Source organism: Dendrobates tinctorius, unplaced genomic scaffold, assembly GCF_039654945.1.
Source record: "Dendrobates tinctorius isolate UK_male_01 unplaced genomic scaffold, ASM3965494v1 ptg000251l, whole genome shotgun sequence".
Taxonomy (NCBI): Eukaryota; Metazoa; Chordata; class Amphibia; order Anura; family Dendrobatidae; genus Dendrobates; species Dendrobates tinctorius.
In genome coordinates this window covers 11,819,776-11,847,773 of record NW_027361918.1, presented here as the reverse complement: position 1 = coordinate 11,847,773, position 27,998 = coordinate 11,819,776, and the positions used below count along the sequence as shown (strand labels likewise).

Genomic DNA, 27,998 nt, shown 5'->3' with positions numbered 1-27,998 from the left:
CGGAAGCGTGCTGGGCCCATAACCCAGAGGTCGATGGATCAAAACCATCCTCTGCTAAATTGTGCTGCATTGCATCTTTTTCTACAAACTAGCTAAGTTTTTTTTCACTTCCCCATTTTGGTTCTCTATATACAGAGAAATGGTTTGCTAGAAAATTGCTCGACTGTATTTGTAGACCATAATTCACATTGTGAAACCCAGCGGTCAATGGATTGAAACCAACCTCTGCTAAATAGTTGTGTTTTATAAACTTCATCATTGCATATCAACTGAACTTTTCTGTCAACAGCAAACGTGTCTCGGATCAAAAACACTAGTCAAAATCCTAAATCCCAGTACAACTCGTGCCAAAGGACCAGAAGGAGATTCGCGACCTCTCAGCATTTTCTATATTCAAACCAAACCATAAAAGATCAATCTTTTCGCTTGGGATTGTGCTGCATTACAACTTTTTTCTACAAACTAGGTAAGTTTTTTTTCATTCCCCCAGTTTGGTTCTCTATATACAGAGAAATGGTTTACTAGAAAATTGCTCGACTGTATTTGTAGGCCATAATTCACATTGTGAAACCCAGCGGTCGATGGATCGAAACCAACCTCTGCTAAATAGTTGTGTTTTATAAACTTCATCATTGCATATCAACTGAACTTTTCTGTCAACAGCAAACGTGTCTCGGATCAAAAACACTAGTCAAAATCCTAAATCCCAGTACAACTCGTGCCAAAGGACCAGAAGGAGATTCGCGACCTCTCAGCATTTTCTATATTCAAACCAAACCATAAAAGGTCAATCTTTTTGCTTGGGATTGTGCTGCATTACAACTTTTTTCTACAAACTAGGTAAGTTTTTTTTACTCCCCCAGTCTGGTTCTCTACATACATAGAAATGGTTTGCTAGAAAATTGCCCGACTGTAGTTGTAGGCCATATTTCACATTGTGAAACCCAGCGGTCGATGGATCGAAACCAACCTCTGCTAAATAGTTGTGATTTATAAACTTCATCATTGCATATCAACTGAACTTTTCTGTCAACAGCAAACGTGTCTCGGATCAAAAACACTAGTCAAAATCCTAAATCCCAGTACAACTCGTGCCAAAGGACCAGAAGGAGATTCGCGACCTCTCAGCATTTTCTATATTCAAACCAAACCATAAAAGGTCAATCTTTTTGCTTGGGATTGTGCTGCATTACAACTTTTTTCTACAAACTAGGTAAGTTTTTTTTACTCCCCCAGTCTGGTTCTCTACATACATAGAAATGGTTTGCTATAAAATTGCCCGACTGTATTTGTAGGCCATATTTCACATTGTGAAACCCAGCGGTCGATGGATCGAAACCAACCTCTGCTAAATAGTTGTGATTTATAAACTTCATCATTGCATATCAACTGAACTTTTCTGTCAACAGCAAACGTGTCTCGGATCAAAAACACTAGTCAAAATCCTAAATCCCAGTACAACTCGTGCCAAAGGACCAGAAGGAGATTCGCGACCTCTCAGCATTTTCTATATTCAAACCAAACCATAAAAGGTCAATCTTTTTGCTTGGGATTGTGCTGCATTACAACTTTTTTCTACAAACTAGGTAAGTTTTTTTTACTCCCCCAGTCTGGTTCTCTACATACATAGAAATGGTTTGCTATAAAATTGCCCGACTGTATTTGTAGGCCATAATTCACATTGTGAACTCCGTAGATGTTCTTCAAATATGGGAGAAAGGAATCTGTACTTAAAAAAAAAAAAAAAAGCACTCAATGGCACATTTGACTATAAGTAAACTGTGACATGGTGTGGCGTGAAACTGATAATGGCGTTCGTCGGGCATGGGGGATTAGCTCAAGTGGTAGAGCGCTCGCTTAGCATGCGAGAGGTAGCGGGATCGATGCCCGCATTCTCCAATACAATCTTTGGATTCCTTTTTCAGTTGGCCGAGTGAATTGTTTTTGCCACCTGCTCGTGGCACACACGTCCAAACCTTGAAGACTTTCAACAATGGCTAAATCAAGCCTTCGATAGCTCAGCTGGTAGAGCGGAGGACTGTAGATCTAAATTAGCAATCCTTAGGTCGCTGGTTCAATTCCGGCTCGAAGGAAGTTTTGTGTATTCTATCAGATGTTTTCAACCTTCTGGCAAATACCAGACAGCTATGCTCTTTCTGGACATGTAGACAGAAACACAACCGGAAAGTTTTTTCTCCAGTTTGCCTTGTGAATTCAAATCTTAGGCAGCAACAGTGCTTTTACTTTATGGAGATGCTGAGCACCAATGTGAAAACGTCTTCAACTGTAGCATGCTACCCAAGCAAAAGGAACCAACGTCCCTGGGTGGACTCGAACCACCAACCTTTCGGTTAACAGCCAAACGCGCTAACCGATTGCGCCACAGAGACACAAACGCCTGCCGAACTTTCGTCTAACAGCCGGACGCACCCACCAGTTTTAACCGGAACCTTAAACAATGGTCAGACACCATTTCCTCTAATGATTTTAAACAATAATATGACACAAGAAAGCAAAAAAAAACAAAGAAACAATTGCAGAACCCCAGGAGTACTCTAGTCGCCAACAAATATGTAATGGCTGAAAATTTACATGTCATCGACATGAACACAAACAGTCATTAGAATTTTACTCTGTACATCTGTTAACACAAGCAGAGTGGCGCAGCGGAAGCGTGCTGGGCCCATAACCCAGAGGTCGATGGATCAAAACCATCCTCTGCTAAATTGTGCTGCATTACAACTTTTTTCTACAAACTAGGTAAGTTTTTTTTCATTCCCCCAGTTTGGTTCTCTATATACAGAGAAATGGTTTACTAGAAAATTGCACGACTGTATTTGTAGGCCATAATTCACATTGTGAAACCCAGCGGTCAATGGATTGAAAACAACCTCTTCTAAATAGTTGTGTTTTATAAACTTCATCATTGCATATCAACTGAACTTTTCTGTCAACAGCAAACGTGTCTCGGATCAAAAACACTAGTCAAAATCCTAAATCCCAGTACAACTCGTGCCAAAGGACCAGAAGGAGATTCGCGACCTCTCAGCATTTTCTATATTCAAACCAAACCATAAAAGATCAATCTTTTCGCTTGGGATTGTGCTGCATTACAACTTTTTTCTACAAACTAGGTAAGTTTTTTTTCATTCCCCCAGTTTGGTTCTCTATATACAGAGAAATGGTTTACTAGAAAATTGCTCGACTGTATTTGTAGGCCATAATTCACATTGTGAAACCCAGCGGTCGATGGATCGAAACCAACCTCTGCTAAATAGTTGTGTTTTATAAACTTCATCATTGCATATCAACTGAACTTTTCTGTCAACAGCAAACGTGTCTCGGATCAAAAACACTAGTCAAAATCCTAAATCCCAGTACAACTCGTGCCAAAGGACCAGAAGGAGATTCGCGACCTCTCAGCATTTTCTATATTCAAACCAAACCATAAAAGGTCAATCTTTTTGCTTGGGATTGTGCTGCATTACAACTTTTTTCTACAAACTAGGTAAGTTTTTTTTACTCCCCCAGTCTGGTTCTCTACATACATAGAAATGGTTTGCTAGAAAATTGCCCGACTGTATTTGTAGGCCATAATTCACATTGTGAAACCCAGCGGTCGATGGATCGAAACCAACCTCTGCTAAATAGTTGTGATTTATAAACTTCATCATTGCATATCAACTGAACTTTTCTGTCAACAGCAAACGTGTCTCGGATCAAAAAGACTAGTCAAAATCCTAAATCCCAGTACAACTCGTGCCAAAGGACCAGAAGGAGATTCGCGACCTCTCAGCATTTTCTATATTCAAACCAAACCATAAAAGATCAATCTTTTCGCTTGGGATTGTGCTGCATTACAACTTTTTTCTACAAACTAGGTAAGTTTTTTTTCATTCCCCCAGTTTGGTTCTCTATATACAGAGAAATGGTTTACTAGAAAATTGCTCGACTGTATTTGTAGGCCATAATTCACATTGTGAAACCCAGCGGTCGATGGATCGAAACCAACCTCTGCTAAATAGTTGTGTTTTATAAACTTCATCATTGCATATCAACTGAACTTTTCTGTCAACAGCAAACGTGTCTCGGATCAAAAACACTAGTCAAAATCCTAAATCCCAGTACAACTCGTGCCAAAGGACCAGAAGGAGATTCGCGACCTCTCAGCATTTTCTATATTCAAACCAAACCATAAAAGGTCAATCTTTTTGCTTGGGATTGTGCTGCATTACAACTTTTTTCTACAAACTAGGTAAGTTTTTTTTACTCCCCCAGTCTGGTTCTCTACATACATAGAAATGGTTTGCTAGAAAATTGCCCGACTGTATTTGTAGGCCATAATTCACATTGTGAAACCCAGCGGTCGATGGATCGAAACCAACCTCTGCTAAATAGTTGTGATTTATAAACTTCATCATTGCATATCAACTGAACTTTTCTGTCAACAGCAAACGTGTCTCGGATCAAAAACACTAGTCAAAATCCTAAATCCCAGTACAACTCGTGCCAAAGGACCAGAAGGAGATTCGCGACCTCTCAGCATTTTCTATATTCAAACCAAACCATAAAAGGTCAATCTTTTTGCTTGGGATTGTGCTGCATTACAACTTTTTTCTACAAACTAGGTAAGTTTTTTTTACTCCCCCAGTCTGGTTCTCTACATACATAGAAATGGTTTGCTAGAAAATTGCCCGACTGTATTTGTAGGCCATAATTCACATTGTGAACTCCGTAGATGTTCTTCAAATATGGGAGAAAGGAATCTGTACTTAAAAAAAAAAAAAAAAAAAGCACTCAATGGCACATTTGACTATAAGTAAACTGTGACATGGTGTGGCGTGAAACTGATAATGGCGTTCGTCGGGCATGGGGGATTAGCTCAAGTGGTAGAGCGCTCGCTTAGCATGCGAGAGGTAGCGGGATCGATGCCCGCATTCTCCAATACAATCTTTGGATTCCTTTTTCAGTTGGCCGAGTGAATTGTTTTTGCCACCTGCTCGTGGCACACACGTCCAAACCTTGAAGACTTTCAACAATGGCTAAATCAAGCCTTCGATAGCTCAGCTGGTAGAGCGGAGGACTGTAGATCTAAATTAGCAATCCTTAGGTCGCTGGTTCAATTCCGGCTCGAAGGAAGTTTTGTGTATTCTATCAGATGTTTTCAACCTTCTGGCAAATACCAGACAGCTATGCTCTTTCTGGACATGTAGACAGAAACACAACCGGAAAGTTTTTTCTCCAGTTTGCCTTGTGAATTCAAATCTTAGGCAGCAACAGTGCTTTTACTTTATGGAGATGCTGAGCACCAATGTGAAAACGTCTTCAACTGTAGCATGCTACCCAAGCAAAAGGAACCAACATCCCTGGGTGGACTCGAACCACCAACCTTTCGGTTAACAGCCGAACGCGCTAACCGATTGCGCCACAGAGACACAACCGCCTGCCGAACTTTCGTCTAACAGCCGGACGCACCCACCAGTTTTAACCGGAACCTTAAACAATGGTCAGACACCATTTCCTCTAATGATTTTCAACAATAATATGACACAAGAAAGCAAAAAAAAACAAAGAAACAATTGCAGAACCCCAGGAGTACTCTAGTCGCCAACAAATATGTAATGGCTGAAAATTTACATGTCATCGACCTGAACACAAACAGTCATTAGAATTTTACTCTGTACATCTGTTAACACAAGCAGAGTGGCGCAGCGGAAGCGTGCTGGGCCCATAACCCAGAGGTCGATGGATCGAAACCATCCTCTGCTAAATTGTGCTGCATTGCATCTTTTTCTACAAACTAGCTAAGTTTTTTTTCACTTCCCCATTTTGGTTCTCTATATACAGAGAAATGGTTTGCTAGAAAATTGCCCGACTGTATTTGTAGGCCATAATTCACATTGTGAAACCCAGCGGTCGATGGATCGAAACCAACCTCTGCTAAATAGTTGTGATTTATAAACTTCATCATTGCATATCAACTGAACTTTTCTGTCAACAGCAAACGTGTCTCGGATCAAAAACACTAGTCAAAATCCTAAATCCCAGTACAACTCGTGCCAAAGGACCAGAAGGAGATTCGCGACCTCTCAGCATTTTCTATATTCAAACCAAACCATAAAAGGTCAATCTTTTTGCTTGGGATTGTGCTGCATTACAACTTTTTTCTACAAACTAGGTAAGTTTTTTTTACTCCCCCAGTCTGGTTCTCTACATACATAGAAATGGTTTGCTAGAAAATTGCCCGACTGTATTTGTAGGCCATAATTCACATTGTGAACTCCGTAGATGTTCTTCAAATATGGGAGAAAGGAATCTGTACTTAAAAAAAAAAAAAAAAAAAAAAAAAAAAGCACTCAATGGCACATTTGACTATAAGTAAACTGTGACATGGTGTGGCGTGAAACTGATAATGGCGTTCGTCGGGCATGGGGGATTAGCTCAAGTGGTAGAGCGCTCGCTTAGCATGCGAGAGGTAGCGGGATCGATGCCCGCATTCTCCAATACAATCTTTGGATTCCTTTTTCAGTTGGCCGAGTGAATTGTTTTTGCCACCTGCTCGTGGCACACACGTCCAAACCTTGAAGACTTTCAACAATGGCTAAATCAAGCCTTCGATAGCTCAGCTGGTAGAGCGGAGGACTGTAGATCTAAATTAGCAATCCTTAGGTCGCTGGTTCAATTCCGGCTCGAAGGAAGTTTTGTGTATTCTATCAGATGTTTTCAACCTTCTGGCAAATACCAGACAGCTATGCTCTTTCTGGACATGTAGACAGAAACACAACCGGAAAGTTTTTTCTCCAGTTTGCCTTGTGAATTCAAATCTTAGGCAGCAACAGTGCTTTTACTTTATGGAGATGCTGAGCACCAATGTGAAAACGTCTTCAACTGTAGCATGCTACCCAAGCAAAAGGAACCAACGTCCCTGGGTGGACTCGAACCACCAACCTTTCGGTTAACAGCCGAACGCGCTAACCGATTGCGCCACAGAGACACAAACGCATTCCGAACTTTCGTCTAACAGCCGGACGCACCCACCAGTTTTAACCGGAACCTTAAACAATGGTCAGACACCATTTCCTCTAATGATTTTCAACAATAATATGACACAAGAAAGCAAAAAAAAACAAAGAAACAATTGCAGAACCCCAGGAGTACTCTAGTCGCCAACAAATATGTAATGGCTGAAAATTTACATGTCATCGACATGAACACAAACAGTCATTAGAATTTTACTCTGTACATCTGTTAACACAAGCAAAGTGGCGCAGCGGAAGCGTGCTGGGCCCATAACCCAGAGGTCGATGGATCAAAACCATCCTCTGCTAAATTGTGCTGCATTACAACTTTTTTCTACAAACTAGGTAAGTTTTTTTTCATTCCCCCAGTTTGGTTCTCTATATACAGAGAAATGGTTTACTAGAAAATTGCACGACTGTATTTGTAGGCCATAATTCACATTGTGAAACCCAGCGGTCAATGGATTGAAAACAACCTCTTCTAAATAGTTGTGTTTTATAAACTTCATCATTGCATATCAACTGAACTTTTCTGTCAACAGCAAACGTGTCTCGGATCAAAAACACTAGTCAAAATCCTAAATCCCAGTACAACTCGTGCCAAAGGACCAGAAGGAGATTCGCGACCTCTCAGCATTTTCTATATTCAAACCAAACCATAAAAGATCAATCTTTTCGCTTGGGATTGTGCTGCATTACAACTTTTTTCTACAAACTAGGTAAGTTTTTTTTCATTCCCCCAGTTTGGTTCTCTATATACAGAGAAATGGTTTACTAGAAAATTGCTCGACTGTATTTGTAGGCCATAATTCACATTGTGAAACCCAGCGGTCGATGGATCGAAACCAACCTCTGCTAAATAGTTGTGTTTTATAAACTTCATCATTGCATATCAACTGAACTTTTCTGTCAACAGCAAACGTGTCTCGGATCAAAAACACTAGTCAAAATCCTAAATCCCAGTACAACTCGTGCCAAAGGACCAGAAGGAGATTCGCGACCTCTCAGCATTTTCTATATTCAAACCAAACCATAAAAGGTCAATCTTTTTGCTTGGGATTGTGCTGCATTACAACTTTTTTCTACAAACTAGGTAAGTTTTTTTTACTCCCCCAGTCTGGTTCTCTACATACATAGAAATGGTTTGCTAGAAAATTGCCCGACTGTATTTGTAGGCCATAATTCACATTGTGAAACCCAGCGGTCGATGGATCGAAACCAACCTCTGCTAAATAGTTGTGATTTATAAACTTCATCATTGCATATCAACTGAACTTTTCTGTCAACAGCAAACGTGTCTCGGATCAAAAACACTAGTCAAAATCCTAAATCCCAGTACAACTCGTGCCAAAGGACCAGAAGGAGATTCGCGACCTCTCAGCATTTTCTATATTCAAACCAAACCATAAAAGGTCAATCTTTTTGCTTGGGATTGTGCTGCATTACAACTTTTTTCTACAAACTAGGTAAGTTTTTTTTACTCCCCCAGTCTGGTTCTCTACATACATAGAAATGGTTTGCTAGAAAATTGCCCGACTGTATTTGTAGGCCATAATTCACATTGTGAACTCCGTAGATGTTCTTCAAATATGGGAGAAAGGAATCTGTACTTAAAAAAAAAAAAAAAAAAAGCACTCAATGGCACATTTGACTATAAGTAAACTGTGACATGGTGTGGCGTGAAACTGATAATGGCGTTCTTCGGGCATGGGGGATTAGCTCAAGTGGTAGAGCGCTCGCTTAGCATGCGAGAGGTAGCGGGATCGATGCCCGCATTCTCCAATACAATCTTTGGATTCCTTTTTCAGTTGGCCGAGTGAATTGTTTATGCCACCTGCTCGTGGCACACACGTCCAAACCTTGAAGACTTTCAACAATGGCTAAATCAAGCCTTCGATAGCTCAGCTGGTAGAGCGGAGGACTGTAGATCTAAATTAGCAATCCTTAGGTCGCTGGTTCAATTCCGGCTCGAAGGAAGTTTTGTGTATTCTATCAGATGTTTTCAACCTTCTGGCAAATACCAGACAGCTATGCTCTTTCTGGACATGTAGACAGAAACACAACCGGAAAGTTTTTTCTCCAGTTTGCCTTGTGAATTCAAATCTTAGGCAGCAACAGTGCTTTTACTTTATGGAGATGCTGAGCACCAATGTGAAAACGTCTTCAACTGTAGCATGCTACCCAAGCAAAAGGAACCAACGTCCCTGGGTGGACTCGAACCACCAACCTTTCGGTTAACAGCCGAACGCGCTAACCGATTGCGCCACAGAGACACAAACGCCTGCCGAACTTTCGTCTAACAGCCGGACGCACCCACCAGTTTTAACCGGAACCTTAAACAATGGTCAGACACCATTTCCTCTAATGATTTTCAACAATAATATGACACAAGAAAGCAAAAAAAAACAAAGAAACAATTGCAGAACCCCAGGAGTACTCTAGTCGCCAACAAATATGTAATGGCTGAAAATTTACATGTCATCGACATGAACACAAACAGTCATTAGAATTTTACTCTGTACATCTGTTAACACAAGCAAAGTGGCGCAGCGGAAGCGTGCTGGGCCCATAACCCAGAGGTCGATGGATCAAAACCATCCTCTGCTAAATTGTGCTGCATTACAACTTTTTTCTACAAACTAGGTAAGTTTTTTTTCATTCCCCCAGTTTGGTTCTCTATATACAGAGAAATGGTTTACTAGAAAATTGCACGACTGTATTTGTAGGCCATAATTCACATTGTGAAACCCAGCGGTCAATGGATTGAAAACAACCTCTTCTAAATAGTTGTGTTTTATAAACTTCATCATTGCATATCAACTGAACTTTTCTGTCAACAGCAAACGTGTCTCGGATCAAAAACACTAGTCAAAATCCTAAATCCCAGTACAACTCGTGCCAAAGGACCAGAAGGAGATTCGCGACCTCTCAGCATTTTCTATATTCAAACCAAACCATAAAAGATCAATCTTTTCGCTTGGGATTGTGCTGCATTACAACTTTTTTCTACAAACTAGGTAAGTTTTTTTTCATTCCCCCAGTTTGGTTCTCTATATACAGAGAAATGGTTTACTAGAAAATTGCTCGACTGTATTTGTAGGCCATAATTCACATTGTGAAACCCAGCGGTCGATGGATCGAAACCAACCTCTGCTAAATAGTTGTGTTTTATAAACTTCATCATTGCATATCAACTGAACTTTTCTGTCAACAGCAAACGTGTCTCGGATCAAAAACACTAGTCAAAATCCTAAATCCCAGTACAACTCGTGCCAAAGGACCAGAAGGAGATTCGCGACCTCTCAGCATTTTCTATATTCAAACCAAACCATAAAAGGTCAATCTTTTTGCTTGGGATTGTGCTGCATTACAACTTTTTTCTACAAACTAGGTAAGTTTTTTTTACTCCCCCAGTCTGGTTCTCTACATACATAGAAATGGTTTGCTAGAAAATTGCCCGACTGTATTTGTAGGCCATAATTCACATTGTGAAACCCAGCGGTCGATGGATCGAAACCAACCTCTGCTAAATAGTTGTGATTTATAAACTTCATCATTGCATATCAACTGAACTTTTCTGTCAACAGCAAACGTGTCTCGGATCAAAAACACTAGTCAAAATCCTAAATCCCAGTACAACTCGTGCCAAAGGACCAGAAGGAGATTCGCGACCTCTCAGCATTTTCTATATTCAAACCAAACCATAAAAGGTCAATCTTTTTGCTTGGGATTGTGCTGCATTACAACTTTTTTCTACAAACTAGGTAAGTTTTTTTTACTCCCCCAGTCTGGTTCTCTACATACATAGAAATGGTTTGCTAGAAAATTGCCCGACTGTATTTGTAGGCCATAATTCACATTGTGAACTCCGTAGATGTTCTTCAAATATGGGAGAAAGGAATCTGTACTTAAAAAAAAAAAAAAAAAAAGCACTCAATGGCACATTTGACTATAAGTAAACTGTGACATGGTGTGGCGTGAAACTGATAATGGCGTTCGTCGGGCATGGGGGATTAGCTCAAGTGGTAGAGCGCTCGCTTAGCATGCGAGAGGTAGCGGGATCGATGCCCGCATTCTCCAATACAATCTTTGGATTCCTTTTTCAGTTGGCCGAGTGAATTGTTTATGCCACCTGCTCGTGGCACACACGTCCAAACCTTGAAGACTTTCAACAATGGCTAAATCAAGCCTTCGATAGCTCAGCTGGTAGAGCGGAGGACTGTAGATCTAAATTAGCAATCCTTAGGTCGCTGGTTCAATTCCGGCTCGAAGGAAGTTTTGTGTATTCTATCAGATGTTTTCAACCTTCTGGCAAATACCAGACAGCTATGCTCTTTCTGGACATGTAGACAGAAACACAACCGGAAAGTTTTTTCTCCAGTTTGCCTTGTGAATTCAAATCTTAGGCAGCAACAGTGCTTTTACTTTATGGAGATGCTGAGCACCAATGTGAAAACGTCTTCAACTGTAGCATGCTACCCAAGCAAAAGGAACCAACGTCCCTGGGTGGACTCGAACCACCAACCTTTCGGTTAACAGCCGAACGCGCTAACCGATTGCGCCACAGAGACACAAACGCCTGCCGAACTTTCGTCTAACAGCCGGACGCACCCACCAGTTTTAACCGGAACCTTAAACAATGGTCAGACACCATTTCCTCTAATGATTTTCAACAATAATATGACACAAGAAAGCAAAAAAAAACAAAGAAACAATTGCAGAACCCCAGGAGTACTCTAGTCGCCAACAAATATGTAATGGCTGAAAATTTACATGTCATCGACATGAACACAAACAGTCATTAGAATTTTACTCTGTACATCTGTTAACACAAGCAAAGTGGCGCAGCGGAAGCGTGCTGGGCCCATAACCCAGAGGTCGATGGATCAAAACCATCCTCTGCTAAATTGTGCTGCATTACAACTTTTTTCTACAAACTAGGTAAGTTTTTTTTCATTCCCCCAGTTTGGTTCTCTATATACAGAGAAATGGTTTACTAGAAAATTGCACGACTGTATTTGTAGGCCATAATTCACATTGTGAAACCCAGCGGTCAATGGATTGAAAACAACCTCTTCTAAATAGTTGTGTTTTATAAACTTCATCATTGCATATCAACTGAACTTTTCTGTCAACAGCAAACGTGTCTCGGATCAAAAACACTAGTCAAAATCCTAAATCCCAGTACAACTCGTGCCAAAGGACCAGAAGGAGATTCGCGACCTCTCAGCATTTTCTATATTCAAACCAAACCATAAAAGATCAATCTTTTCGCTTGGGATTGTGCTGCATTACAACTTTTTTCTACAAACTAGGTAAGTTTTTTTTCATTCCCCCAGTTTGGTTCTCTATATACAGAGAAATGGTTTACTAGAAAATTGCTCGACTGTATTTGTAGGCCATAATTCACATTGTGAAACCCAGCGGTCGATGGATCGAAACCAACCTCTGCTAAATAGTTGTGTTTTATAAACTTCATCATTGCATATCAACTGAACTTTTCTGTCAACAGCAAACGTGTCTCGGATCAAAAACACTAGTCAAAATCCTAAATCCCAGTACAACTCGTGCCAAAGGACCAGAAGGAGATTCGCGACCTCTCAGCATTTTCTATATTCAAACCAAACCATAAAAGGTCAATCTTTTTGCTTGGGATTGTGCTGCATTACAACTTTTTTCTACAAACTAGGTAAGTTTTTTTTACTCCCCCAGTCTGGTTCTCTACATACATAGAAATGGTTTGCTAGAAAATTGCCCGACTGTATTTGTAGGCCATAATTCACATTGTGAAACCCAGCGGTCGATGGATCGAAACCAACCTCTGCTAAATAGTTGTGATTTATAAACTTCATCATTGCATATCAACTGAACTTTTCTGTCAACAGCAAACGTGTCTCGGATCAAAAACACTAGTCAAAATCCTAAATCCCAGTACAACTCGTGCCAAAGGACCAGAAGGAGATTCGCGACCTCTCAGCATTTTCTATATTCAAACCAAACCATAAAAGGTCAATCTTTTTGCTTGGGATTGTGCTGCATTACAACTTTTTTCTACAAACTAGGTAAGTTTTTTTTACTCCCCCAGTCTGGTTCTCTACATACATAGAAATGGTTTGCTAGAAAATTGCCCGACTGTATTTGTAGGCCATAATTCACATTGTGAACTCCGTAGATGTTCTTCAAATATGGGAGAAAGGAATCTGTACTTAAAAAAAAAAAAAAAAAAAGCACTCAATGGCACATTTGACTATAAGTAAACTGTGACATGGTGTGGCGTGAAACTGATAATGGCGTTCGTCGGGCATGGGGGATTAGCTCAAGTGGTAGAGCGCTCGCTTAGCATGCGAGAGGTAGCGGGATCGATGCCCGCATTCTCCAATACAATCTTTGGATTCCTTTTTCAGTTGGCCGAGTGAATTGTTTATGCCACCTGCTCGTGGCACACACGTCCAAACCTTGAAGACTTTCAACAATGGCTAAATCAAGCCTTCGATAGCTCAGCTGGTAGAGCGGAGGACTGTAGATCTAAATTAGCAATCCTTAGGTCGCTGGTTCAATTCCGGCTCGAAGGAAGTTTTGTGTATTCTATCAGATGTTTTCAACCTTCTGGCAAATACCAGACAGCTATGCTCTTTCTGGACATGTAGACAGAAACACAACCGGAAAGTTTTTTCTCCAGTTTGCCTTGTGAATTCAAATCTTAGGCAGCAACAGTGCTTTTACTTTATGGAGATGCTGAGCACCAATGTGAAAACGTCTTCAACTGTAGCATGCTACCCAAGCAAAAGGAACCAACGTCCCTGGGTGGACTCGAACCACCAACCTTTCGGTTAACAGCCGAACGCGCTAACCGATTGCGCCACAGAGACACAAACGCCTGCCGAACTTTCGTCTAACAGCCGGACGCACCCACCAGTTTTAACCGGAACCTTAAACAATGGTCAGACACCATTTCCTCTAATGATTTTCAACAATAATATGACACAAGAAAGCAAAAAAAAACAAAGAAACAATTGCAGAACCCCAGGAGTACTCTAGTCGCCAACAAATATGTAATGGCTGAAAATTTACATGTCATCGACATGAACACAAACAGTCATTAGAATTTTACTCTGTACATCTGTTAACACAAGCAGAGTGGCGCAGCGGAAGCGTGCTGGGCCCATAACCCAGAGGTCGATGGATCGAAACCATCCTCTGCTAAATTGTGCTGCATTGCATCTTTTTCTACAAACTAGCTAAGTTTTTTTTCACTTCCCCATTTTGGTTCTCTATATACAGAGAAATGGTTTGCTAGAAAATTGCTCGACTGTATTTGTAGACCATAATTCACATTGTGAAACCCAGCGGTCAATGGATTGAAACCAACCTCTGCTAAATAGTTGTGTTTTATAAACTTCATCATTGCATATCAACTGAACTTTTCTGTCAACAGCAAACGTGTCTCGGATCAAAAACACTAGTCAAAATCCTAAATCCCAGTACAACTCGTGCCAAAGGACCAGAAGGAGATTCGCGACCTCTCAGCATTTTCTATATTCAAACCAAACCATAAAAGATCTATCTTTTCGCTTGGGATTGTGCTGCATTACAACTTTTTTCTACAAACTAGGTAAGTTTTTTTTCATTCCCCCAGTTTGGTTCTCTATATACAGAGAAATGGTTTACTAGAAAATTGCTCGACTGTATTTGTAGGCCATAATTCACATTGTGAAACCCAGCGGTTGATGGATCGAAACCAACCTCTGCTAAATAGTTGTGTTTTATAAACTTCATCATTGCATATCAACTGAACTTTTCTGTCAACAGCAAACGTGTCTCGGATCAAAAACACTAGTCAAAATCCTAAATCCCAGTACAACTCGTGCCAAAGGACCAGAAGGAGATTCGCGACCTCTCAGCATTTTCTATATTCAAACCAAACCATAAAAGGTCAATCTTTTTGCTTGGGATTGTGCTGCATTACAACTTTTTTCTACAAACTAGGTAAGTTTTTTTTACTCCCCCAGTCTGGTTCTCTACATACATAGAAATGGTTTGCTAGAAAATTGCCCGACTGTATTTGTAGGCCATAATTCACATTGTGAAACCCAGCGGTCGATGGATCGAAACCAACCTCTGCTAAATAGTTGTGATTTATAAACTTCATCATTGCATATCAACTGAACTTTTCTGTCAACAGCAAACGTGTCTCGGATCAAAAACACTAGTCAAAATCCTAAATCCCAGTACAACTCGTGCCAAAGGACCAGAAGGAGATTCGCGACCTCTCAGCATTTTCTATATTCAAACCAAACCATAAAAGGTCAATCTTTTTGCTTGGGATTGTGCTGCATTACAACTTTTTTCTACAAACTAGGTAAGTTTTTTTTACTCCCCCAGTCTGGTTCTCTACATACGTAGAAATGGTTTGCTAGAAAATTGCTCGACTTTATTTGTAGGCCATAATTCACATTGTGAACTCCGTAGATGTTCTTCAAATATGGGAGAAAGGAATCTGTACTTAAAAAAAAAAAAAAAAAAAAAAAAAAAGCACTCAATGGCACATTTGACTATAAGTAAACTGTGACATGGTGTGGCGTGAAACTGATAATGGCGTTCGTCGGGCATGGGGGATTAGCTCAAGTGGTAGAGCGCTCGCTTAGCATGCGAGAGGTAGCGGGATCTGATGCCCGCATTCTCCAATACAATCTTTGGATTCCTTTTTCAGTTGGCCGAGTGAATTGTTTTTGCCACCTGCTCGTGGCACACACGTCCAAACCTTGAAGACTTTCAACAATGGCTAAATCAAGCCTTCGATAGCTCAGCTGGTAGAGCGGAGGACTGTAGATCTAAATTAGCAATCCTTAGGTCGCTGGTTCAATTCCGGCTCGAAGGAAGTTTTGTGTATTCTATCAGATGTTTTCAACCTTCTGGCAAATACCAGACAGCTATGCTCTTTCTGGACATGTAGACAGAAACACAACCGGAAAGTTTTTTCTCCAGTTTGCCTTGTGAATTCAAATCTTAGGCAGCAACAGTGCTTTTACTTTATGGAGATGCTGAGCACCAATGTGAAAACGTCTTCAACTGTAGCATGCTACCCAAGCAAAAGGAACCAACGTCCCTGGGTGGACTCGAACCACCAACCTTTCGGTTAACAGCCGAACGCGCTAACCGATTGCGCCACAGAGACACAAACGCCTGCCGAACTTTCGTCTAACAGCCGGACGCACCCACCAGTTTTAACCGGAACCTTAAACAATGGTCAGACACCATTTCCTCTAATGATTTTCAACAATAATATGACACAAGAAAGCAAAAAAAAACAAAGAAACAATTGCAGAACCCCAGGAGTACTCTAGTCGCCAACAAATATGTAATGGCTGAAAATTTACATGTCATCGACATGAACACAAACAGTCATTAGAATTTTACTCTGTACATCTGTTAACACAAGCAGAGTGGCGCAGCGGAAGCGTGCTGGGCCCATAACCCAGAGGTCGATGGATCAAAACCATCCTCTGCTAAATTGTGCTGCATTACAACTTTTTTCTACAAACTAGGTAAGTTTTTTTTCATTCCCCCAGTTTGGTTCTCTATATACAGAGAAATGGTTTACTAGAAAATTGCACGACTGTATTTGTAGGCCATAATTCACATTGTGAAACCCAGCGGTCAATGGATTGAAACCAACCTCTTCTAAATAGTTGTGTTTTATAAACTTCATCATTGCATATCAACTGAACTTTTCTGTCAACAGCAAACGTGTCTCGGATCAAAAACACTAGTCAAAATCCTAAATCCCAGTACAACTCGTGCCAAAGGACCAGAAGGAGATTCGCGACCTCTCAGCATTTTCTATATTCAAACCAAACCATAAAAGATCAATCTTTTCGCTTGGGATTGTGCTGCATTACAACTTTTTTCTACAAACTAGGTAAGTTTTTTTTCATTCCCCCAGTTTGGTTCTCTATATACAGAGAAATGGTTTACTAGAAAATTGCTCGACTGTATTTGTAGGCCATAATTCACATTGTGAAACCCAGCGGTCGATGGATCGAAACCAACCTCTGCTAAATAGTTGTGTTTTATAAACTTCATCATTGCATATCAACTGAACTTTTCTGTCAACAGCAAACGTGTCTCGGATCAAAAACACTAGTCAAAATCCTAAATCCCAGTACAACTCGTGCCAAAGGACCAGAAGGAGATTCGCGACCTCTCAGCATTTTCTATATTCAAACCAAACCATAAAAGGTCAATCTTTTTGCTTGGGATTGTGCTGCATTACAACTTTTTTCTACAAACTAGGTAAGTTTTTTTTACTCCCCCAGTCTGGTTCTCTACATACATAGAAATGGTTTGCTAGAAAATTGCCCGACTGTATTTGTAGGCCATAATTCACATTGTGAAACCCAGCGGTCGATGGATCGAAACCAACCTCTGCTAAATAGTTGTGTTTTATAAACTTCATCATTGCATATCAACTGAACTTTTCTGTCAACAGCAAACGTGTCTCGGATTAAAAACACTAGTCAAAATCCTAAATCCCAGTACAACTCGTGCCAAAGGACCAGAAGGAGATTCGCGACCTCTCAGCATTTTCTATATTCAAACCAAACCATAAAAGGTCAATCTTTTTGCTTGGGATTGTGCTGCATTACAACTTTTTTCTACAAACTAGGTAAGTTTTTTTTACTCCCCCAGTCTGGTTCTCTACATACAGAGAAATGGTTTGCTAGAAAATTGCTCGACTGTATTTGTAGACCATAATTCACATTGTGAAACCCAGCGGTCAATGGATTGAAACCAACCTCTGCTAAATAGTTGTGTTTTATAAACTTCATCATTGCATATCAACTGAACTTTTCTGTCAACAGCAAACGTGTCTCGGATCAAAAACACTAGTCAAAATCCTAAATCCCAGTACAACTCGTGCCAAAGGACCAGAAGGAGATTCGCGACCTCTCAGCATTTTCTATATTCAAACCAAACCATAAAAGGTCAATCTTTTTGCTTGGGATTGTGCTGCATTACAACTTTTTTCTACAAACTAGGTAAGTTTTTTTTACTCCCCCAGTCTGGTTCTCTACATACATAGAAATGGTTTGCTAGAAAATTGCCCGACTGTATTTGTAGGCCATAATTCACATTGTGAAACCCAGCGGTTGATGGATCGAAACCAACCTCTGCTAAATAGTTGTGTTTTATAAACTTCATCATTGCATATCAACTGAACTTTTCTGTCAACAGCAAACGTGTCTCGGATCAAAAACACTAGTCAAAATCCTAAATCCCAGTACAACTCGTGCCAAAGGACCAGAAGGAGATTCGCGACCTCTCAGCATTTTCTATATTCAAACCAAACCATAAAAGGTCAATCTTTTTGCTTGGGATTGTGCTGCATTACAACTTTTTTCTACAAACTAGGTAAGTTTTTTTTACTCCCCCAGTCTGGTTCTCTACATACATAGAAATGGTTTGCTAGAAAATTGCCCGACTGTATTTGTAGGCCATAATTCACATTGTGAAACCCAGCGGTCGATGGATCGAAACCAACCTCTGCTAAATAGTTGTGATTTATAAACTTCATCATTGCATATCAACTGAACTTTTCTGTCAACAGCAAACGTGTCTCGGATCAAAAACACTAGTCAAAATCCTAAATCCCAGTACAACACGTGCCAAAGGACCAGAAGGAGATTCGCGACCTCTCAGCATTTTCTATATTCAAACCAAACCATAAAAGGTCAATCTTTTTGCTTGGGATTGTGCTGCATTACAACTTTTTTCTACAAACTAGGTAAGTTTTTTTTACTCCCCCAGTCTGGTTCTCTACATACATAGAAATGGTTTGCTAGAAAATTGCCCGACTGTATTTGTAGGCCATAATTCACATTGTGAACTCCGTAGATGTTCTTCAAATATGGGAGAAAGGAATCTGTACTTAAAAAAAAAAAAAAAAAAGCACTCAATGGCACATTTGACTATAAGTAAACTGTGACATGGTGTGGCGTGAAACTGATAATGGCGTTCGTCGGGCATGGGGGATTAACTCAAGTGGTAGAGCGCTCGCTTAGCATGCGAGAGGTAGCGGGATCGATGCCCGCATTCTCCAATACAATCTTTGGATTCCTTTTTCAGTTGGCCGAGTGAATTGTTTTTGCCACCTGCTCGTGGCACACACGTCCAAACCTTGAAGACTTTCAACAATGGCTAAATCAAGCCTTCGAGTTTTTTTTACTCCCCCAGTCTGGTTCTCTACATACATAGAAATGGTTTGCTAGAAAATTGCCCGACTGTATTTGTAGGCCATAATTCACATTGTGAAACCCAGCGGTCGATGGATCGAAACCAACCTCTGCTAAATAGTTGTGATTTATAAACTTCATCATTGCATATCAACTGAACTTTTCTGTCAACAGCAAACGTGTCTCGGATCAAAAACACTAGTCAAAATCCTAAATCCCAGTACAACTCGTGCCAAAGGACCAGAAGGAGATTCGCGACCTCTCAGCATTTTCTATATTCAAACCAAACCATAAAAGGTCAATCTTTTTGCTTGGGATTGTGCTGCATTACAACTTTTTTCTACAAACTAGGTAAGTTTTTTTTACTCCCCCAGTCTGGTTCTCTACATACGTAGAAATGGTTTGCTAGAAAATTGCTCGACTTTATTTGTAGGCCATAATTCACATTGTGAACTCCGTAGATGTTCTTCAAATATGGGAGAAAGGAATCTGTACTTAAAAAAAAAAAAAAAAAAAAAGCACTCAATGGCACATTTGACTATAAGTAAACTGTGACATGGTGTGGCGTGAAACTGATAATGGCGTTCGTCGGGCATGGGGGATTAGCTCAAGTGGTAGAGCGCTCGCTTAGCATGCGAGAGGTAGCGGGATCTGATGCCCGCATTCTCCAATACAATCTTTGGATTCCTTTTTCAGTTGGCCGAGTGAATTGTTTTTGCCACCTGCTCGTGGCACACACGTCCAAACCTTGAAGACTTTCAACAATGGCTAAATCAAGCCTTCGATAGCTCAGCTGGTAGAGCGGAGGACTGTAGATCTAAATTAGCAATCCTTAGGTCGCTGGTTCAATTCCGGCTCGAAGGAAGTTTTGTGTATTCTATCAGATGTTTTCAACCTTCTGGCAAATACCAGACAGCTATGCTCTTTCTGGACATGTAGACAGAAACACAACCGGAAAGTTTTTTCTCCAGTTTGCCTTGTGAATTCAAATCTTAGGCAGCAACAGTGCTTTTACTTTATGGAGATGCTGAGCACCAATGTGAAAACGTCTTCAACTGTAGCATGCTACCCAAGCAAAAGGAACCAACGTCCCTGGGTGGACTCGAACCACCAACCTTTCGGTTAACAGCCGAACGCGCTAACCGATTGCGCCACAGAGACACAAACGCCTGCCGAACTTTCGTCTAACAGCCGGACGCACCCACCAGTTTTAACCGGAACCTTAAACAATGGTCAGACACCATTTCCTCTAATGATTTTCAACAATAATATGACACAAGAAAGCAAAAAAAAACAAAGAAACAATTGCAGAACCCCAGGAGTACTCTAGTCGCCAACAAATATGTAATGGCTGAAAATTTACATGTCATCGACATGAACACAAACAGTCATTAGAATTTTACTCTGTACATCTGTTAACACAAGCAGAGTGGCGCAGCGGAAGCGTGCTGGGCCCATAACCCAGAGGTCGATGGATCAAAACCATCCTCTGCTAAATTGTGCTGCATTACAACTTTTTTCTACAAACTAGGTAAGTTTTTTTTCATTCCCCCAGTTTGGTTCTCTATATACAGAGAAATGGTTTACTAGAAAATTGCACGACTGTATTTGTAGGCCATAATTCACATTGTGAAACCCAGCGGTCAATGGATTGAAACCAACCTCTTCTAAATAGTTGTGTTTTATAAACTTCATCATTGCATATCAACTGAACTTTTCTGTCAACAGCAAACGTGTCTCGGATCAAAAACACTAGTCAAAATCCTAAATCCCAGTACAACTCGTGCCAAAGGACCAGAAGGAGATTCGCGACCTCTCAGCATTTTCTATATTCAAACCAAACCATAAAAGATCAATCTTTTCGCTTGGGATTGTGCTGCATTACAACTTTTTTCTACAAACTAGGTAAGTTTTTTTTCATTCCCCCAGTTTGGTTCTCTATATACAGAGAAATGGTTTACTAGAAAATTGCTCGACTGTATTTGTAGGCCATAATTCACATTGTGAAACCCAGCGGTCGATGGATCGAAACCAACCTCTGCTAAATAGTTGTGTTTTATAAACTTCATCATTGCATATCAACTGAACTTTTCTGTCAACAGCAAACGTGTCTCGGATCAAAAACACTAGTCAAAATCCTAAATCCCAGTACAACTCGTGCCAAAGGACCAGAAGGAGATTCGCGACCTCTCAGCATTTTCTATATTCAAACCAAACCATAAAAGGTCAATCTTTTTGCTTGGGATTGTGCTGCATTACAACTTTTTTCTACAAACTAGGTAAGTTTTTTTTACTCCCCCAGTCTGGTTCTCTACATACATAGAAATGGTTTGCTAGAAAATTGCCCGACTGTATTTGTAGGCCATAATTCACATTGTGAAACCCAGCGGTCGATGGATCGAAACCAACCTCTGCTAAATAGTTGTGTTTTATAAACTTCATCATTGCATATCAACTGAACTTTTCTGTCAACAGCAAACGTGTCTCGGATCAAAAACACTAGTCAAAATCCTAAATCCCAGTACAACTCGTGCCAAAGGACCAGAAGGAGATTCGCGACCTCTCAGCATTTTCTATATTCAAACCAAACCATAAAAGGTCAATCTTTTTGCTTGGGATTGTGCTGCATTACAACTTTTTTCTACAAACTAGGTAAGTTTTTTTTACTCCCCCAGTCTGGTTCTCTACATACATAGAAATGGTTTGCTAGAAAATTGCCCGACTGTATTTGTAGGCCATAATTCACATTGTGAACTCCGTAGATGTTCTTCAAATATGGGAGAAAGGAATCTGTACTTAAAAAAAAAAAAAAAAAAAGCACTCAATGGCACATTTGACTATAAGTAAACTGTGACATGGTGTGGCGTGAAACTGATAATGGCGTTCGTCGGGCATGGGGGATTAGCTCAAGTGGTAGAGCGCTCGCTTAGCATGCGAGAGGTAGCGGGATCGATGCCCGCATTCTCCAATACAATCTTTGGATTCCTTTTTCAGTTGGCCGAGTGAATTGTTTATGCCACCTGCTCGTGGCACACACGTCCAAACCTTGAAGACTTTCAACAATGGCTAAATCAAGCCTTCGATAGCTCAGCTGGTAGAGCGGAGGACTGTAGATCTAAATTAGCAATCCTTAGGTCGCTGGTTCAATTCCGGCTCGAAGGAAGTTTTGTGTATTCTATCAGATGTTTTCAACCTTCTGGCAAATACCAGACAGCTATGCTCTTTCTGGACATGTAGACAGAAACACAACCGGAAAGTTTTTTCTCCAGTTTGCCTTGTGAATTCAAATCTTAGGCAGCAACAGTGCTTTTACTTTATGGAGATGCTGAGCACCAATGTGAAAACGTCTTCAACTGTAGCATGCTACCCAAGCAAAAGGAACCAACGTCCCTGGGTGGACTCGAACCACCAACCTTTCGGTTAACAGCCGAACGCGCTAACCGATTGCGCCACAGAGACACAAACGCCTGCCGAACTTTCGTCTAACAGCCGGACGCACCCACCAGTTTTAACCGGAACCTTAAACAATGGTCAGACACCATTTCCTCTAATGATTTTCAACAATAATATGACACAAGAAAGCAAAAAAAAACAAAGAAACAATTGCAGAACCCCAGGAGTACTCTAGTCGCCAACAAATATGTAATGGCTGAAAATTTACATGTCATCGACATGAACACAAACAGTCATTAGAATTTTACTCTGTACATCTGTTAACACAAGCAGAGTGGCGCAGCGGAAGCGTGCTGGGCCCATAACCCAGAGGTCGATGGATCGAAACCATCCTCTGCTAAATTGTGCTGCATTGCATCTTTTTCTACAAACTAGCTAAGTTTTTTTTCACTTCCCCATTTTGGTTCTCTATATACAGAGAAATGGTTTGCTAGAAAATTGCTCGACTGTATTTGTAGACCATAATTCACATTGTGAAACCCAGCGGTCAATGGATTGAAACCAACCTCTGCTAAATAGTTGTGTTTTATAAACTTCATCATTGCATATCAACTGAACTTTTCTGTCAACAGCAAACGTGTCTCGGATCAAAAACACTAGTCAAAATCCTAAATCCCAGTACAACTCGTGCCAAAGGACCAGAAGGAGATTCGCGACCTCTCAGCATTTTCTATATTCAAACCAAACCATAAAAGATCAATCTTTTCGCTTGGGATTGTGCTGCATTACAACTTTTTTCTACAAACTAGGTAAGTTTTTTTTCATTCCCCCAGTTTGGTTCTCTATATACAGAGAAATGGTTTACTAGAAAATTGCTCGACTGTATTTGTAGGCCATAATTCACATTGTGAAACCCAGCGGTTGATGGATCGAAACCAACCTCTGCTAAATAGTTGTGTTTTATAAACTTCATCATTGCATATCAACTGAACTTTTCTGTCAACAGCAAACGTGTCTCGGATCAAAAACACTAGTCAAAATCCTAAATCCCAGTACAACTCGTGCCAAAGGACCAGAAGGAGATTCGCGACCTCTCAGCATTTTCTATATTCAAACCAAACCATAAAAGGTCAATCTTTTTGCTTGGGATTGTGCTGCATTACAACTTTTTTCTACAAACTAGGTAAGTTTTTTTTACTCCCCCAGTCTGGTTCTCTACATACATAGAAATGGTTTGCTAGAAAATTGCCCGACTGTATTTGTAGGCCATAATTCACATTGTGAAACCCAGCGGTCGATGGATCGAAACCAACCTCTGCTAAATAGTTGTGATTTATAAACTTCATCATTGCATATCAACTGAACTTTTCTGTCAACAGCAAACGTGTCTCGGATCAAAAACACTAGTCAAAATCCTAAATCCCAGTACAACTCGTGCCAAAGGACCAGAAGGAGATTCGCGACCTCTCAGCATTTTCTATATTCAAACCAAACCATAAAAGGTCAATCTTTTTGCTTGGGATTGTGCTGCATTACAACTTTTTTCTACAAACTAGGTAAGTTTTTTTTACTCCCCCAGTCTGGTTCTCTACATACATAGAAATGGTTTGCTAGAAAATTGCCCGACTGTATTTGTAGGCCATAATTCACATTGTGAACTCCGTAGATGTTCTTCAAATATGGGAGAAAGGAATCTGTACTTAAAAAAAAAAAAAAAAAAGCACTCAATGGCACATTTGACTATAAGTAAACTGTGACATGGTGTGGCGTGAAACTGATAATGGCGTTCGTCGGGCATGGGGGATTAGCTCAAGTGGTAGAGCGCTCGCTTAGCATGCGAGAGGTAGCGGGATCGATGCCCGCATTCTCCAATACAATCTTTGGATTCCTTTTTCAGTTGGCCGAGTGAATTGTTTTTGCCACCTGCTCGTGGCACACACGTCCAAACCTTGAAGACTTTCAACAATGGCTAAATCAAGCCTTCGAGTTTTTTTTACTCCCCCAGTCTGGTTCTCTACATACATAGAAATGGTTTGCTAGAAAATTGCCCGACTGTATTTGTAGGCCATAATTCACATTGTGAAACCCAGCGGTCGATGGATCGAAACCAACCTCTGCTAAATAGTTGTGATTTATAAACTTCATCATTGCATATCAACTGAACTTTTCTGTCAACAGCAAACGTGTCTCGGATCAAAAACACTAGTCAAAATCCTAAATCCCAGTACAACTCGTGCCAAAGGACCAGAAGGAGATTCGCGACCTCTCAGCATTTTCTATATTCAAACCAAACCATAAAAGGTCAATCTTTTTGCTTGGGATTGTGCTGCATTACAACTTTTTTCTACAAACTAGGTAAGTTTTTTTTACTCCCCCAGTCTGGTTCTCTACATACGTAGAAATGGTTTGCTAGAAAATTGCTCGACTTTATTTGTAGGCCATAATTCACATTGTGAACTCCGTAGATGTTCTTCAAATATGGGAGAAAGGAATCTGTACTTAAAAAAAAAAAAAAAAAAAAAGCACTCAATGGCACATTTGACTATAAGTAAACTGTGACATGGTGTGGCGTGAAACTGATAATGGCGTTCGTCGGGCATGGGGGATTAGCTCAAGTGGTAGAGCGCTCGCTTAGCATGCGAGAGGTAGCGGGATCTGATGCCCGCATTCTCCAATACAATCTTTGGATTCCTTTTTCAGTTGGCCGAGTGAATTGTTTTTGCCACCTGCTCGTGGCACACACGTCCAAACCTTGAAGACTTTCAACAATGGCTAAATCAAGCCTTCGATAGCTCAGCTGGTAGAGCGGAGGACTGTAGATCTAAATTAGCAATCCTTAGGTCGCTGGTTCAATTCCGGCTCGAAGGAAGTTTTGTGTATTCTATCAGATGTTTTCAACCTTCTGGCAAATACCAGACAGCTATGCTCTTTCTGGACATGTAGACAGAAACACAACCGGAAAGTTTTTTCTCCAGTTTGCCTTGTGAATTCAAATCTTAGGCAGCAACAGTGCTTTTACTTTATGGAGATGCTGAGCACCAATGTGAAAACGTCTTCAACTGTAGCATGCTACCCAAGCAAAAGGAACCAACGTCCCTGGGTGGACTCGAACCACCAACCTTTCGGTTAACAGCCGAACGCGCTAACCGATTGCGCCACAGAGACACAAACGCCTGCCGAACTTTCGTCTAACAGCCGGACGCACCCACCAGTTTTAACCGGAACCTTAAACAATGGTCAGACACCATTTCCTCTAATGATTTTCAACAATAATATGACACAAGAAAGCAAAAAAAAACAAAGAAACAATTGCAGAACCCCAGGAGTACTCTAGTCGCCAACAAATATGTAATGGCTGAAAATTTACATGTCATCGACATGAACACAAACAGTCATTAGAATTTTACTCTGTACATCTGTTAACACAAGCAGAGTGGCGCAGCGGAAGCGTGCTGGGCCCATAACCCAGAGGTCGATGGATCAAAACCATCCTCTGCTAAATTGTGCTGCATTACAACTTTTTTCTACAAACTAGGTAAGTTTTTTTTCATTCCCCCAGTTTGGTTCTCTATATACAGAGAAATGGTTTACTAGAAAATTGCACGACTGTATTTGTAGGCCATAATTCACATTGTGAAACCCAGCGGTCAATGGATTGAAACCAACCTCTTCTAAATAGTTGTGTTTTATAAACTTCATCATTGCATATCAACTGAACTTTTCTGTCAACAGCAAACGTGTCTCGGATCAAAAACACTAGTCAAAATCCTAAATCCCAGTACAACTCGTGCCAAAGGACCAGAAGGAGATTCGCGACCTCTCAGCATTTTCTATATTCAAACCAAACCATAAAAGATCAATCTTTTCGCTTGGGATTGTGCTGCATTACAACTTTTTTCTACAAACTAGGTAAGTTTTTTTTCATTCCCCCAGTTTGGTTCTCTATATACAGAGAAATGGTTTACTAGAAAATTGCTCGACTGTATTTGTAGGCCATAATTCACATTGTGAAACCCAGCGGTCGATGGATCGAAACCAACCTCTGCTAAATAGTTGTGTTTTATAAACTTCATCATTGCATATCAACTGAACTTTTCTGTCAACAGCAAACGTGTCTCGGATCAAAAACACTAGTCAAAATCCTAAATCCCAGTACAACTCGTGCCAAAGGACCAGAAGGAGATTCGCGACCTCTCAGCATTTTCTATATTCAAACCAAACCATAAAAGGTCAATCTTTTTGCTTGGGATTGTGCTGCATTACAACTTTTTTCTACAAACTAGGTAAGTTTTTTTTACTCCCCCAGTCTGGTTCTCTACATACATAGAAATGGTTTGCTAGAAAATTGCCCGACTGTATTTGTAGGCCATAATTCACATTGTGAAACCCAGCGGTCGATGGATCGAAACCAACCTCTGCTAAATAGTTGTGTTTTATAAACTTCATCATTGCATATCAACTGAACTTTTCTGTCAACAGCAAACGTGTCTCGGATCAAAAACACTAGTCAAAATCCTAAATCCCAGTACAACTCGTGCCAAAGGACCAGAAGGAGATTCGCGACCTCTCAGCATTTTCTATATTCAAACCAAACCATAAAAGGTCAATCTTTTTGCTTGGGATTGTGCTGCATTACAACTTTTTTCTACAAACTAGGTAAGTTTTTTTTACTCCCCCAGTCTGGTTCTCTACATACATAGAAATGGTTTGCTAGAAAATTGCCCGACTGTATTTGTAGGCCATAATTCACATTGTGAAACCCAGCGGTCGATGGATCGAAACCAACCTCTGCTAAATAGTTGTGATTTATAAACTTCATCATTGCATATCAACTGAACTTTTCTGTCAACAGCAAACGTGTCTCGGATCAAAAACACTAGTCAAAATCCTAAATCCCAGTACAACTCGTGCCAAAGGACCAGAAGGAGATTCGCGACCTCTCAGCATTTTCTATATTCAAACCAAACCATAAAAGGTCAATCTTTTTGCTTGGGATTGTGCTGCATTACAACTTTTTTCTACAAACTAGGTAAGTTTTTTTTACTCCCCCAGTCTGGTTCTCTACATACATAGAAATGGTTTGCTAGAAAATTGCCCGACTGTATTTGTAGGCCATAATTCACATTGTGAAACCCAGCGGTCGATGGATCGAAACCAACCTCTGCTAAATAGTTGTGATTTATAAACTTCATCATTGCATATCAACTGAACTTTTCTGTCAACAGCAAACGTGTCTCGGATCAAAAACACTAGTCAAAATCCTAAATCCCAGTACAACTCGTGCCAAAGGACCAGAAGGAGATTCGCGACCTCTCAGCATTTTCTATATTCAAACCAAACCATAAAAGGTCAA

The 27,998-nt window shown here is 40.5% G+C and overlaps 8 non-coding genes across 8 annotated transcripts; all 8 read right to left on the bottom strand.

Annotated features, from left to right (window-relative positions):
* Window positions 1-6,920: 6,920 nt before the first annotated feature.
* Window positions 6,921-6,994, bottom strand: TRNAN-GUU (transfer RNA asparagine (anticodon GUU)). Its single transcript has one exon. It is a non-coding gene; the product is annotated as a tRNA-Asn (tRNA).
* Window positions 6,995-9,218: 2,224 nt separating this feature from the next.
* On the bottom strand, window positions 9,219-9,292 carry TRNAN-GUU (transfer RNA asparagine (anticodon GUU)). The gene has a single exon. It is a non-coding gene; the product is annotated as a tRNA-Asn (tRNA).
* A 2,224-nt stretch (window positions 9,293-11,516) lies between these two features.
* TRNAN-GUU (transfer RNA asparagine (anticodon GUU)) lies at window positions 11,517-11,590 on the bottom strand. The gene has a single exon. It is a non-coding gene; the product is annotated as a tRNA-Asn (tRNA).
* A 2,224-nt stretch (window positions 11,591-13,814) lies between these two features.
* TRNAN-GUU (transfer RNA asparagine (anticodon GUU)) lies at window positions 13,815-13,888 on the bottom strand. Its single transcript has one exon. It is a non-coding gene; the product is annotated as a tRNA-Asn (tRNA).
* A 2,232-nt stretch (window positions 13,889-16,120) lies between these two features.
* TRNAN-GUU (transfer RNA asparagine (anticodon GUU)) lies at window positions 16,121-16,194 on the bottom strand. Its single transcript has one exon. It is a non-coding gene; the product is annotated as a tRNA-Asn (tRNA).
* A 4,145-nt stretch (window positions 16,195-20,339) lies between these two features.
* Window positions 20,340-20,413, bottom strand: TRNAN-GUU (transfer RNA asparagine (anticodon GUU)). The gene has a single exon. It is a non-coding gene; the product is annotated as a tRNA-Asn (tRNA).
* A 2,224-nt stretch (window positions 20,414-22,637) lies between these two features.
* On the bottom strand, window positions 22,638-22,711 carry TRNAN-GUU (transfer RNA asparagine (anticodon GUU)). The gene has a single exon. It is a non-coding gene; the product is annotated as a tRNA-Asn (tRNA).
* Window positions 22,712-25,736: 3,025 nt separating this feature from the next.
* Window positions 25,737-25,810, bottom strand: TRNAN-GUU (transfer RNA asparagine (anticodon GUU)). Its single transcript has one exon. It is a non-coding gene; the product is annotated as a tRNA-Asn (tRNA).
* Between the last annotated feature and the right edge of the window lie 2,188 nt (window positions 25,811-27,998).